Source organism: Lynx rufus, unplaced genomic scaffold (assembly GCF_022079265.1).
Source record: "Lynx rufus isolate CCGP_SWC_20201006 ecotype Redwood Valley unplaced genomic scaffold, mLynRuf1.p SCAF_15, whole genome shotgun sequence".
Taxonomy (NCBI): domain Eukaryota; kingdom Metazoa; phylum Chordata; class Mammalia; order Carnivora; family Felidae; genus Lynx; species Lynx rufus.
The window spans coordinates 64,022,291-64,034,330 of NW_025814829.1; the positions used below are offsets into that span (position 1 = coordinate 64,022,291).

At 36.4% G+C, this 12,040-nt stretch overlaps 1 long non-coding RNA gene across 1 annotated transcript; it reads right to left on the reverse strand.

Moving 5' to 3' along the window:
- Positions 1 to 555: 555 nt before the first annotated feature.
- Positions 556 to 1,557, reverse strand: LOC124510334 (uncharacterized). The gene is made up of 2 exons (XR_006961678.1): positions 1,480 to 1,557; positions 556 to 648 (listed from the first exon to the last, which is right to left on the reverse strand). It is a non-coding gene; the product is annotated as an uncharacterized LOC124510334 (long non-coding RNA).
- Positions 1,558 to 12,040: the final 10,483 nt, after the last annotated feature.

The following is a 12,040-nucleotide window of genomic DNA, read 5'->3' on the forward strand; positions in this document are numbered from 1 at the left end:
AGCCTGATGCATGCTGTCAGTTCTTAAGTTAGGACTTAGTCCTAACCACGGGAATACTTTCTCCATGTCTTTTCCCTTTCTTTACTCCTTGAGCTCTTAGTTCCTTCCTTTTCATAAGGAATGACCTGTATTTGCAGCTGTTTTTTCATCCTGCTTCCTCCCTGTGGGACTTCTAAGACCCAAAGGCCTCTTTTCATTTTGCACTATTTGGCCCCTTTTAGTCCAAGGTAGCAAATAGTATGTTTGCTAGTATATATCTCTTACCTTTTTTAGTTTTCTGTAAATATTACTGGATTTCATGCCGTGTTTTAGCAAAGCGACCCTCCCAAGTCCTTTTGAGATAAGCTTTTCGCGTCAGGTTTCCTGTGAAGCTCTTATAGGACAATGCCTTTAAAATTTGTCTACTCTTGGGGCTCCTGGCTGGCTCAGTTGGTAGAGCATGTGACACTTGATCTCTGGGTGCTGAGTTTAAGCCCCATGTCGGGTGTGGAACCCACTTTAAAAAAATCTTATAGTCTTAAGATCCTTAAAGAAATTGGAGGCATACCTTAAATCTTTCTGTTTTCCTGGTAGCACCCTGGAGTTTCTCTGAACCCAAAAGCCATTTCTTTATTTTAGCATTATTTGACAGTTCAACATGTAGAGAGGCTGTAAATGAGAAACAGATACTTGAACCCAGTAAGTCCTGGTTCCTTTCAGTTGCATAGTCTTTCTTTAGTTTCTCTTTCCTATCCGTTTTACTTTCGGGTATTTTGTAGCACGACTTCCCTTTCGTCCAGTGTCATTTTCTTCACTTGCTTAGAAACCCTTGCTGTCAGCCTCTTCACAGGCCATCAGGTTTCCACTAAGAGTCTTGTGGAGGCCATTTTTGGGTCTCATCCTTACGCTTTTCTACATCTTTCCACTTCCACCTACCTCCTGGTTCAAAGGAAGTTTAGTTTTAGGTTTTTTTGAATAGCAGCACACCATTTTTAGTATCAGTATCTGTGGTAGTAATTTACTGCTGCATAATAAGCCACCTCAAAACCTAGTAGTTCAAAACAGCATTTCTCTTGTTCACCAATCTTTAGTTTAGGCAAAGCAGAGTAGGGCAACTCATTTCTTCTTCATTGGGCATCAGCTGGCATAACTGGAAGCTGGAGACTAGAATCATCTAAAGGCTTGTTCACACACGTGTTTGGCTGTTGAGGCTGGCCTTTGGCTAGGACGTTGGCTAGTCTCAGCTGGAGTATCTACATGAAGACTCACTGGGTAGCCTGGGATTCCTCACCACGTGGTGGCTGCGTTCTAAGGGTGAGCTTCCCTAGAGAAAGTAAGTCAGAAGGAAGCTGTATCACATTTTCTAAGCTGGCCTTAAAAATCACAGCAGTTCTGCATATTCTGTTCACGAGAAACCAGTTACTGAAGCCAGCATATATTTAAGGGGAGGGATTTTCACAGAAGTATCAACGAATTTATAAAACCACCACATCCACCCACCTTGTCTTACCAATCATATAGAATGGATGGAAGTCGTTCCCAACTCAGCATCACTGAAACTCCAGCCAGTTTTGTTGTGGTTGTTTTTGTTTAGTATGATCTCTTATTTTCTTGAACGTAACAAAGGATTACAAGATAACAGTATTGAATTAAAAAAATTTTTTGCCTCAAAAACATATTTGGATCATCCAATTAAAGTTTTATACTGGGAGATGTGATTTCTGAACACATCCCGGAGAACCATTTCTCCTGGGAATGCACTTCAAATTAGCATAAAACATTTGCAGTTCAGAAACAGGCCGTGGCATTAGAAGCATTACTTATAGATTCATGAATTAGAGTCTTATTTCCAGAGTCTTATCTTGGGACATATTTGTTGACTTGGGCATACATAAGTCAATATGATATTGCTAAAACTTCTTTAAAAGTTATGGAGTGTTAAGATGAGGGAAGGGCTAAGAGACTTTCTCCTAAGAGAGGACTTATTTTATGAAAGAAAGATATGAAAAAATCATAGAAAAATAAAAGTATAGATCAAGTGCAAATGTTGTGTACTAAAGAGAATGATAGCAAAGATCTATTTCAGTAACACCTGATGTCTTTAACGTGTCTCTTGATTTTCTGACTTGTTTAAGGTTCCACATTCTAAGACAGGTAACATTTTATTGCAAATGAGTTTATTTAAAAATTTGAGTGCCTGGCTGGCTCAGTTACTCTTGATCTTGAGATTGTGAGTTCAAGCCTCACACTGGGTGTAGAGATTACTTAAAATCTGAAAAAAAAAAAAGAATTTCAAAGTAGTTTTGAGTTAGACTCTTTTCACTCCCTTCCAAACTATAGTGTTTTATTCATGCAGGCTGATGTCCTTACAACAGAACTGGAAACTACATCTTCAAAATGTCTACACCTGGACGCAAAAAATCAAGTTCTTCAACAAGAGTTATTATCAATGAAAGCTTTCGAAGAAGAACGTGAAAAACTAGAGAGCAACAACAAGAAGTTACAGCAAGAAGTAGTAAAATTGAAGCAATTTATGGAAATGAATATGGTAGAACGCAGTCAAGTGGAGCAGTATAAACGGGAGATTGAAGAAAGAGCACGGCTGGACATAGACGAAAAATTACACGAAGTCAACCTGTTTTTACAGGTTAAGTGATTGATCTGTAATGTGCTTTAATTCATTTCACTGCAAATTACATTTTGGATAGATGTATTGTAGGGGTTTCCTCTACTTGCTTTATGGTAATTTGTAGATTTCTGGAGGCATTTGTTCCTCCCTTTAAAGATTTCAGTTTTCATCATTATTCCTACTAAATCGAGAGGATAAGAAAAAATGATGATTTAAACAACTAGTCTCACTATGAAGAGGAAAAGAAAAACTATGATTTAAAAATTGCACTGTACTTGGATTATTCTTAAGATTATTGTTGACTTTAAAAATTTTCTCATTGAGTCTATTATTTGAATTATCAGATTGCGTGAATACTAATACAGGAATGATTGAACTTTAATTTTATAAATCATATTTAATTCAGTTAACATTGATGATAAATATTTTACACTTGAGCTTTTTTCATTTAAAATTTCTCTCTGAAACTTTGACTCAGAACTAAGGGAAACAGGTATAATTAATTATTCAGATTATACCTATTTTGAAACTATCCTGTTAATTTTTTTTTCATTAGGCACAAGCAGCAGCTCGACAAAACTTGGACCAGTTAAGAGAAAATGATCATGCTTCAACGAGAAATCAAATGGAACTTAGAATTAAAGATCTGGAATCTCAGGTCTCTACAATGAAGACTTCTCAAGGATCTACTAAAACAGAGTTGGAAACCTACAGGCAACTCTACCTAGAAGAATTAAAACTTAGAAAGTCCTTGAGAAATAAGCTGAACAGGTAAGTCAACACAGAATCATAGACAAGAAATTTAGCTTATTAATTTGCCTCTAAAGCATAATTTCTGTGGAGCCGAGATCATGAGATGAGTAGGAAGTGAAAGCCAACTAGATCGTGTTATTTTGGAAAATGAGGTTTCTAAGTGAACTTACCTTTGAAATGTTAGTCCAGGACAGTTTGCATCCCTTCTCTTTTTTTCGGTTTTACAGGACCTCTTCCCCCACCCCACCCCCGCACCCCCCGCCCTGTATATTTTCCATTGATCCGATCTGCTAGTCTTTAAGTGCATTGTTCGAAGCTTTCTCATTTAGAAGCATATTATTATAAAATTGCTTGTCAGAATTACCCTAAATAGAAATGTCGATGAGTTTCTTTTTGGAAGATTACATCTTTAACCTAAAAGGTCAAGTACTACTACTACTCATCCTGGCAGCTTGGTACATTTATTCTCTTGATTGTGACCTTTGGTATGATTCCTAGAGTGGGCCTTGAGACAAACTATCCTTTATGCTTTTTCTACTTTACATAAAGGCATCCGGGTGAAATACAGAAAGACTCACACAGGGCTGAAGGGTAGTATAATTCCCGAAGTGGCTAAAAAGAGCACCATGGTGGGAGGGAGGCCTGTGGAAGACTGAAGACAGAAAGGGCAGATTCTGCCTCCAGTGCCTTGGTAACTGTTATAAGCTAATTGCCTCTGTAGCTGTTTTAGTTCTTTCTGATCACACGTCTGTCATCTCCTATCTCCCCTAGAGATTGTTGGTCTCAATGATTCCTCAGTGTCAAATGCTCAGTTTCTTTGAGATAAAAAGTGAAATGTACAAGAGTGGTGAAAGCAAACGCTTGAAAATGTCTTTGAGGGATGGTTTAGTTTTACATCTGTAAACAGGTTTACTAAATATAAGTAGGTATATATAATGGCATCCTGAAGGATCCTGTCAGTACAGCCATTCCAGAAGACAGCAAGTATTATTTGTTAACCCATGTACATCACTGATAGCCACTTCTCTCCCTTCCCTAACTTGAATTGTTAGTTAGGAATCCCCCTGGAAACATAAGTATTTCTTTAGAACAATTTTAAAAGTATAATTTTAGATAGTAGGTGTGCTCCGTCACATGTTCAGTGTTAAAACACTGTTCAATGGCAAATGCTATTTACTATTATGGAAACCTAAAAAAAATGTATGTCATTTAGGAATGATTTAGGGGAAAAGCAAATGTATTTGTGTTTTTTAATCTTCACAGGGCTAAGGAGAGACTGTCGGAGAGCAATACAAATTTTCTTGTGGAGAGACAGCAGCACCAAACTTTACTCAGGACCCTTATATGAGCCCAGGCCTGGAACCACCTTATTGTGGACATTTTGAAAATAATTTAGTGCTCAATGGAAACCTTACTCCAAGAGGAAACTTAGTGATTCCTACCTTAAACCCACGGCTGTCATATGACGACAGGGAGGCTTCCTTGTGGAAGGTTAGTTATATTATCTGTTTAGTTTGGGTTTCAGATATCTGATGTTGTTGCTTTGAATTTAGCGAAATTCTGAGTTGTTTAAGTAACTAACACATACGAGATAAAAGTCAGCATTATATGTGCTAAGAAAGAACTGAGGCAAATTTTATATATATATATATATTATATATATAATATATTTATATAATGTTAATATAATTTTAATATAATAAAATATAATATATAATATATTATAATATAATAGATAATATATAATATTTAATATAATATTAATATTATATATATATTAATCCCTTGATCTCTCATTTATAAGAGATACTTATTTTTATTTTATTTTAGTGAGAGAATGAGTGAGTGCATGCAGGGGAGGGGCAAAAGGAGAGGGAGAAAGAGAATCCCAAGCAGGTTTCGTGCTCAGCACAGAGCCGAATGTGGGGCTCAGTCTCAAAACCATGAGATCATGACCTGAGTCAAAATCAAGATTTGGACACTAAAAACAACTGAGCCACCCAGGTGTGCCACAAGAGACACCTAGCATTAACTGTATTCAGTAAATACAACTAAACTTACCCATGTTAAATTTCTTGAAAAGCTTTCATTTAATTTGATTTTGGAAAGTAAATGTTATTGCCTGGTAACCACAGGTACACTTAGATGCTTGGACTTATTTTCAGTTGGCAGTGGTTCATTAACATTTGAAAGTTTTGCTATAATCCAGTTTGTCCGCCCCTGTATGTCAGTGAATGATCATCCTCCAAACACTTAACGACATATGAATGTTTACTATTTAAAAGAATCCAGGGGGGTGCCTGGGTGGCTCAGTCGGTTCAGCGTCTAACTCTTGATCTCAGCTCAGGTTTTGATCTCAGGGTCATGAGTTCAAGTCCTACATTGGCTCTATGCTAAGCATGGAGGCTACTCTAAAAAAAGAAAAAAAAGAATCCATGGTAAGTCCTTTTTATGAATTAAATCAACTTGTAACACTAAAAAGGTTAATTTCTCTTTTAAGTTAAAAGTGTTGCTAGTTTCTTACACGAGAATACATCTTTAATTGCTTTCTTATTTATGGCACTCTTTTTTCTTTTTCCTTTTTTTTTGACTTATACCACCTTTGTTTCTATTTTTATAAAATATCTTGATGAGTGATTGTAGAGCATTTTATAAATAGCTAAATCAAGCAAATATTTGAATTTTTAAAATGAAGCTTTTATTTCTTCAAATGAGTTCTTTGCCCCTTTGTCTTTTCTTTTTCTGGATCCCCTTGAATGCAAGTATTATTACACTGAATGTTGTCCCACAGGTCCCTTAACCTAGCCTCATTTTTAAAATTCTTTTTTTCTTTTTGTTTTTCGGCTTGGATGATTTCTACTACCCTGTCTTGCAAATTGTTGATCTGTTCTTCTGCATCTTCTTATCTGCTGTTGATTCCCTCTAGTGTATTTGTCATTTCTGTTATTGTATCCTTCAGCTCTGATTGGTTCTTTTTTATATTTTCTATCTCTTTGTTGATGTTATCACTGGATCCATTCATTCTTCTCCCGAGTTCACTGAGCATCTTTCTGACCGTTACCTTGAACTCTTTATGAGGTACATTACTTATCTCTGTTTCACTTAGTTTTTTTTCTTAGGTTTTGTCATGTTCTTTCATTTGGAATGTATTCCTCTGTGTCCTCGGTTTGTCTGACTTTCTATGTTTGTTCTTAAAACGGTTCCTTTCAACTTTTTCTCTCTTTCGAGTGAGCGATGCTTTTGAACAATGTACGTTAATTATGAAGTCAAGGAAGAAGAGAATGTTTCTGTAAGTGTCGTCTAGTCATTTTTCTTGGTGGAGCTGTGACAGGTGACACTGGGTAGGCGGCAAGTAACCCTGCTCTTCTCTTTCTAAATTCAGAACACAGGAGACAGGGAGATGGAGAGAAACTTAGTAGCTTTATTACTAATAAACACTAACAAATTGGAGGATACGATTTAGGTTATGTTAGCCACTTTGGGCTTCCTCCCAAATCGGGCACTTCCCCACACAGTTGTAAATTGAGGAAACAAATGCTTGACCCCCACCCCGGGGGCCGGGTGCTTACCACAGAGCTGAGAGCAGACCCAAATTCATGTTACTGTGGGCAGGCACATCTTTTCAAAGAGGAGATCCAGAAACACATAAGCACTGCTTAGCTCCGTCTCCCAAATTCACCCGTTAGGTGAGTCTCCCTTCCCGTCGGGAGGGAGACAGAGATAAGTCCACATGTGAGAAGTGAAGGTTCACCTATAATTTCCGACTGGATTTAAATTATAAATAAAGTGAATTGTGTCTTTTGTACATACCAACGAATGATGAGAGGTTAGACAGAAGCATGCTAGAAGGGAAGGAGAAATCTGTGTTGGGTTTTAAATTTTGCTATAAATAACCACACCATGGGTTCACTCATTTGTTGATCGATTTTGACAAAACAAATTTTCTTTGGAAGGAATAAATAATGCTTTCAGGAAGAATTTCCTCAGTTTCAGCTTGCTTGCTTCACCTAAAGATTTTCTCTTTCAAGTTCTCTGTCCTGTGGTTTAAAAAAGTTGTGCTTGGGGTGCCTGGGTGGCTCAGTCGGTTAAGCGGCCGACTTCAGCTCAGGTCATGATCTCGCAGTCCTTGAGCTTGAGCCCCGCATCGGGCTCGGTGCTGACAGCTCAGAGCCTGGAGCCTGTTTCAGATTCTGTGTCTCCCTCTATCTGACCCTCCCCCGTTCATGCTCTGTCTCTCTCTGTCTCAAAAATAAATAAACGTTAAAAAAAATTTAAAAAAAATTTAAAAAGTTGTGCTTAAAAATTGACGGCTACTAAAAGGAGTTAACATAATTTCTGTTCCTTTATTTTCATTCATGACTTTAACATTTGTAATTTAGTTAGAGAGCTACTATTGTGTGCCTCATACCTAAGCATTACTGAGCCACGTGGCAAAGTTTTATGTATTCGTTTTCTCTGAGTTATACTTAAAATACACGTATTTTTCCTGACTATGAGGAAGTAACTGGCATAGAACTGTAGGCTTGGTAAGACCACAAGTGTATTCCTGGTCTGCATCTAGTTGGTTTCATGACCTCAGGCAAAGTACACTCTCTCTGAGACCTTTTTGTCTATTACGCAAAATTCGGGATTTTGACTAAATTAGTTACTTTTATATCTTCAAAATAATTTTTTTTGAACAGTAGAACGTAGTTTTTTTTTTTTGCATTAAGCTGTATTGTGTAAAACAGAGAGAAGTAGAGCTGTCTAACTAAAGAAGAGATGGAGACTACGGCTGTGACTTCCTTGTCCCTCAATCCTGCAGTGTCCCCAACCGAACCTTAGATTTCTATGGGCCATAATTGTATGTTAACAGTTAATGAGAAAATCCTTCTAATTAAAAATCCTTTAAAAATGTTCTTTGAATTAAAATTTGCTGATATATAGTTTTTCTGTGTATAATTTTCTCACCCTCTTATATTTCTGATCACTGGAAAGGTATACACAAAACTACACATGTGTTCTTATTCATGGACTTGAAAGCTATTTTCACCATCGAAACACAGTTTTTACCTAGATATAAACATAAAGGTCACAGAGGTAAATATTTAGGAAAAGAGCTTTTGGGGAAAAGATGCAACATTACCTTGGTAGCTCCTTAAGTCATGTCATATAAAAAACGTGGTTTATATTTTATATTGTATTTATTAATGGTAATATAAAATTGTTTGAATAAAGCCTTCCCCCATCATCTGGTATTGAGTTATTAGTTTTATAAGTCTGGTATAGTCATGTTGTCCCATTCATTTTATAAGGCCTGAATATAATGCTATTGTCAAAAAAGTGTTATGGTTCCTCAAAAACTTAAAAATAGATATTCATTAATTCCACTACTGCGTATTTACCCAAAGAAAATGAAAACACTAATTTGAAAAGTTGTATGCATCCCTATGTTCATGGAAAGATTATTTGCGATAACCAAAATAGGGGAGCAACCTAAGTGTCCATGGAGAGATGAATGGATAAAGACAATGTGTAATATGTATACAATGAAATATAGCTCAGCTATCAAAAAGAATGAGATCTTGCCATTTGTGACAACATTGATAGACGTAGAGGGTATTATGCGAGGGGAAATAAATCGCAGAAAGACAAATAAATACCATCTGATTTCACTTACATGTGGAATATAAAAAAAACAAAACAAGTGCACAAACAGAATCATAACTACAGAGGACAAATTGGTGGTTGCTAGAGGGGCGGTGGGTAGAGAGGTATGGGCAAAATAGATGAAGGGGAGTAAGAGGTACAAATTCCAGTTATAAAGTAAATAAGTCACAGGAATGAAGAATACAGCATATGGAATATCGTCAATAATATTGTATTAATGTTGTATGGTGACAGAGGGTAACTACACGTATGGTAGCAAGCATAGCATAGTGTATACAATTGTCCAATCTGAATTTGCATACTGAAAAACTAGTGTAACATTGTATGCCAACTATACTTCAATTAAAAAAAGGTATTAGGGAAAACAGTCTCTGAAAATATTGGGAAGCATGTCAGCCAAAACATTTGTCCTCACACCTAAATTTGTAAAGACATTGGAATCCTTATCACCACAGTGTTGATTATGTTCTGTACACTATTTTGGAGCCCGTTTGGGGCATTCAGGGAGAGGCTACCTTGTCTAAGAAAGATGTAAATAAGTACATTCTAGACAGGAACAGTTGTAATATACAGTTGACCTTTGACCAACATGGTTTTGAACTGTGTGGGTCTACTTTACTTACACATGGATTATTTTTGGATACTGTACAGTACTGTAAGTGTATTTCCTCTTCCTTCCGTTTTTCTCAATGTCATTTTTCGCCCTAGCTTATTCTACTGTATAAAACATGTATGAATCGACTGTTTATTTTACCGGTCAGGCTTCCAGTCAACAGTAGGCTATTAGTAATTAAGTTTTGGGGGGATGAAAAATTATATACAGGTTTTTGACTGTACCCCACCCCTGTGTTATTCATGGGTCACCTGTAGTTGGAAATATTCGTACACATTTCAAAGTGGATAACCATAACTTTAATAAGTCAAGTGTTTCAAAACTTGGTCCTAATTTGGAGAAAGGAAACAAAGTTACAATTGAAAATTGTATGTTGTTTTCCTTATCGCTAATGGAGAAAGTTATAAATCAGAAGCTAAGTTTGGAAACTGTTGTAACCCCCTATTTTTCCCTTCTTCAAAGCGATTTTCTGAAATCTTTGTGTGCATATGAAAGGAAATAAGTGTTTTAGTCATAATACAGATACCAAAACATTTTTACTCAATTTTTGCCAGTAGAATTTCCACATGACATTAAGACAGTCCCACTTTCTTCATTTTATATGTATTTAAGAGTCAGTCCTGAAAAATTAACAGCAAAAAGCATTCCTTCAAATTTTGGTTTTCTACAAGTGAAAAAAATGGAAAGCCCATTTTAAGGAACAATTCATTAAGGTAAAAAACTGATTAAACTTTCATAAATGGCAGTATTTCTAATCATTTCCAAGTAATAATTCAGTATACAATATGATTCTAGTTTAAACTTTTTTGTCCCAGTAAGATCCAACATCACGTTTCAGAGATTATACATATTCAATAGATCAATATTAATTGTGCTTTTTATCAGACTCACATAAATAACACTATATATATATATAATGTACACATATTATATATATTAATATAATACACATAATATATATATAACATACACATATTATATATACGTATACACGCACATGTATATATGTATATATATGTATACATATATACGTGTGTGTGTGTGCGTGTATGTATGTATCTGTTCTCCGTTATCTAAAACTAAAATAAAATAGGTAGGAATTTATTTTATTCATGTGATAGTTTTTCTGTTTAAGCAATCCCTAACTTTGGTTTAATCTCTACAAGTATTAGTTCAAGACCACATGTCCTAAGCTATATATAATCCCTACCATGTCTTTTGTTTACCTTACACATTCTAAATAATATTTGGCTTATTTCAGATGCGGCAGGAGTTGGAGGAAAGAATAACCAGAGAACTAGAAGAAGGTATGTTGCCAAAATGTATGAAGGTAGATATCATTGATTTCTGAGATAAACTATAAATAGTAAATGGCATCCCTTTCCATTGTTTGGAGAATAGATGCTACATTCACATTTTTTGTACATATGTAATAAAAAATGTAAAAGCATGAGCATAATGAAGAACACACTTCTTCCTCATTTAGTCCTCATGTGTCATAGCTCTTTTAAAATCTCCCACAAGTCTAGGGGCAACCAGGTGGTTCAGTCGGTTGGGCGACTGATTTCAGCTCAGGTGGGTTCAGGCCCCACAGAGGGCTCTGTGCTGAAAGCTCGGAGCCTGGAGCCTGCTTCAGATTCTGTGTCTCCCTCTCTCTGTGCCCCTGCCCGCTTGTGGTTTGTCTCTCTCTCAAAATAAATAAACGTTAAAGAAGTTTTTTCAATCTCCCTAAGTCTGTATCTGTTATTATTTCTGGCGACAATCTTCCTTCACTGGTGCCATCCCTATGGAACTGTCAACCTGCACAAGTCTCAGAAAAGGTGTGCTTTATCAAATTGTCATTTCTGCTAGTGATAGAAGACCCAAAATGCCAAAGTCATCTTAGTAATGCTTGGTTAAGTAATTAGAGGTCATATAGCTGCCATTGACAGGTAACGGGTTTCAATCATCACAAATTGATTTTGTCATTGCTTTTGCCCTTGGGTAAAACTTCAAATTCCTTAGCATGGAATGAAAACACCCAAATCAGTTTGCTTCTTGCCAGATCATTCAGCCTTGTCTCTCACTCTTTGCCCTACTCTGCTGCTTTGCTCTAGCACCTTGTCAAACTAAACTACTCACAATTGCACAAGTGTTCTTCCTCACTTCTAGCTCTTTGTATGTGCTTCTTCCCTCTCCCTAGCATACTTTTTCCTTGTCCTTCAGGTATCAGCTGACATATCACCTTCACCAAAGAGCAGACAATATTGACACAAAACTGGGATGTCCCTTCCGTATGTTCCAGTAGTGCTGTGTTTTATACCTGTCACTTACATCTGTATACTTGGCACTGTTCGGAAATGCCTGTTTGATTTTTCCGTTTATAGTTTATGATTGTTCAGGGTGGACTGTGTCCTCATCTTGTAATTTCACCTTGT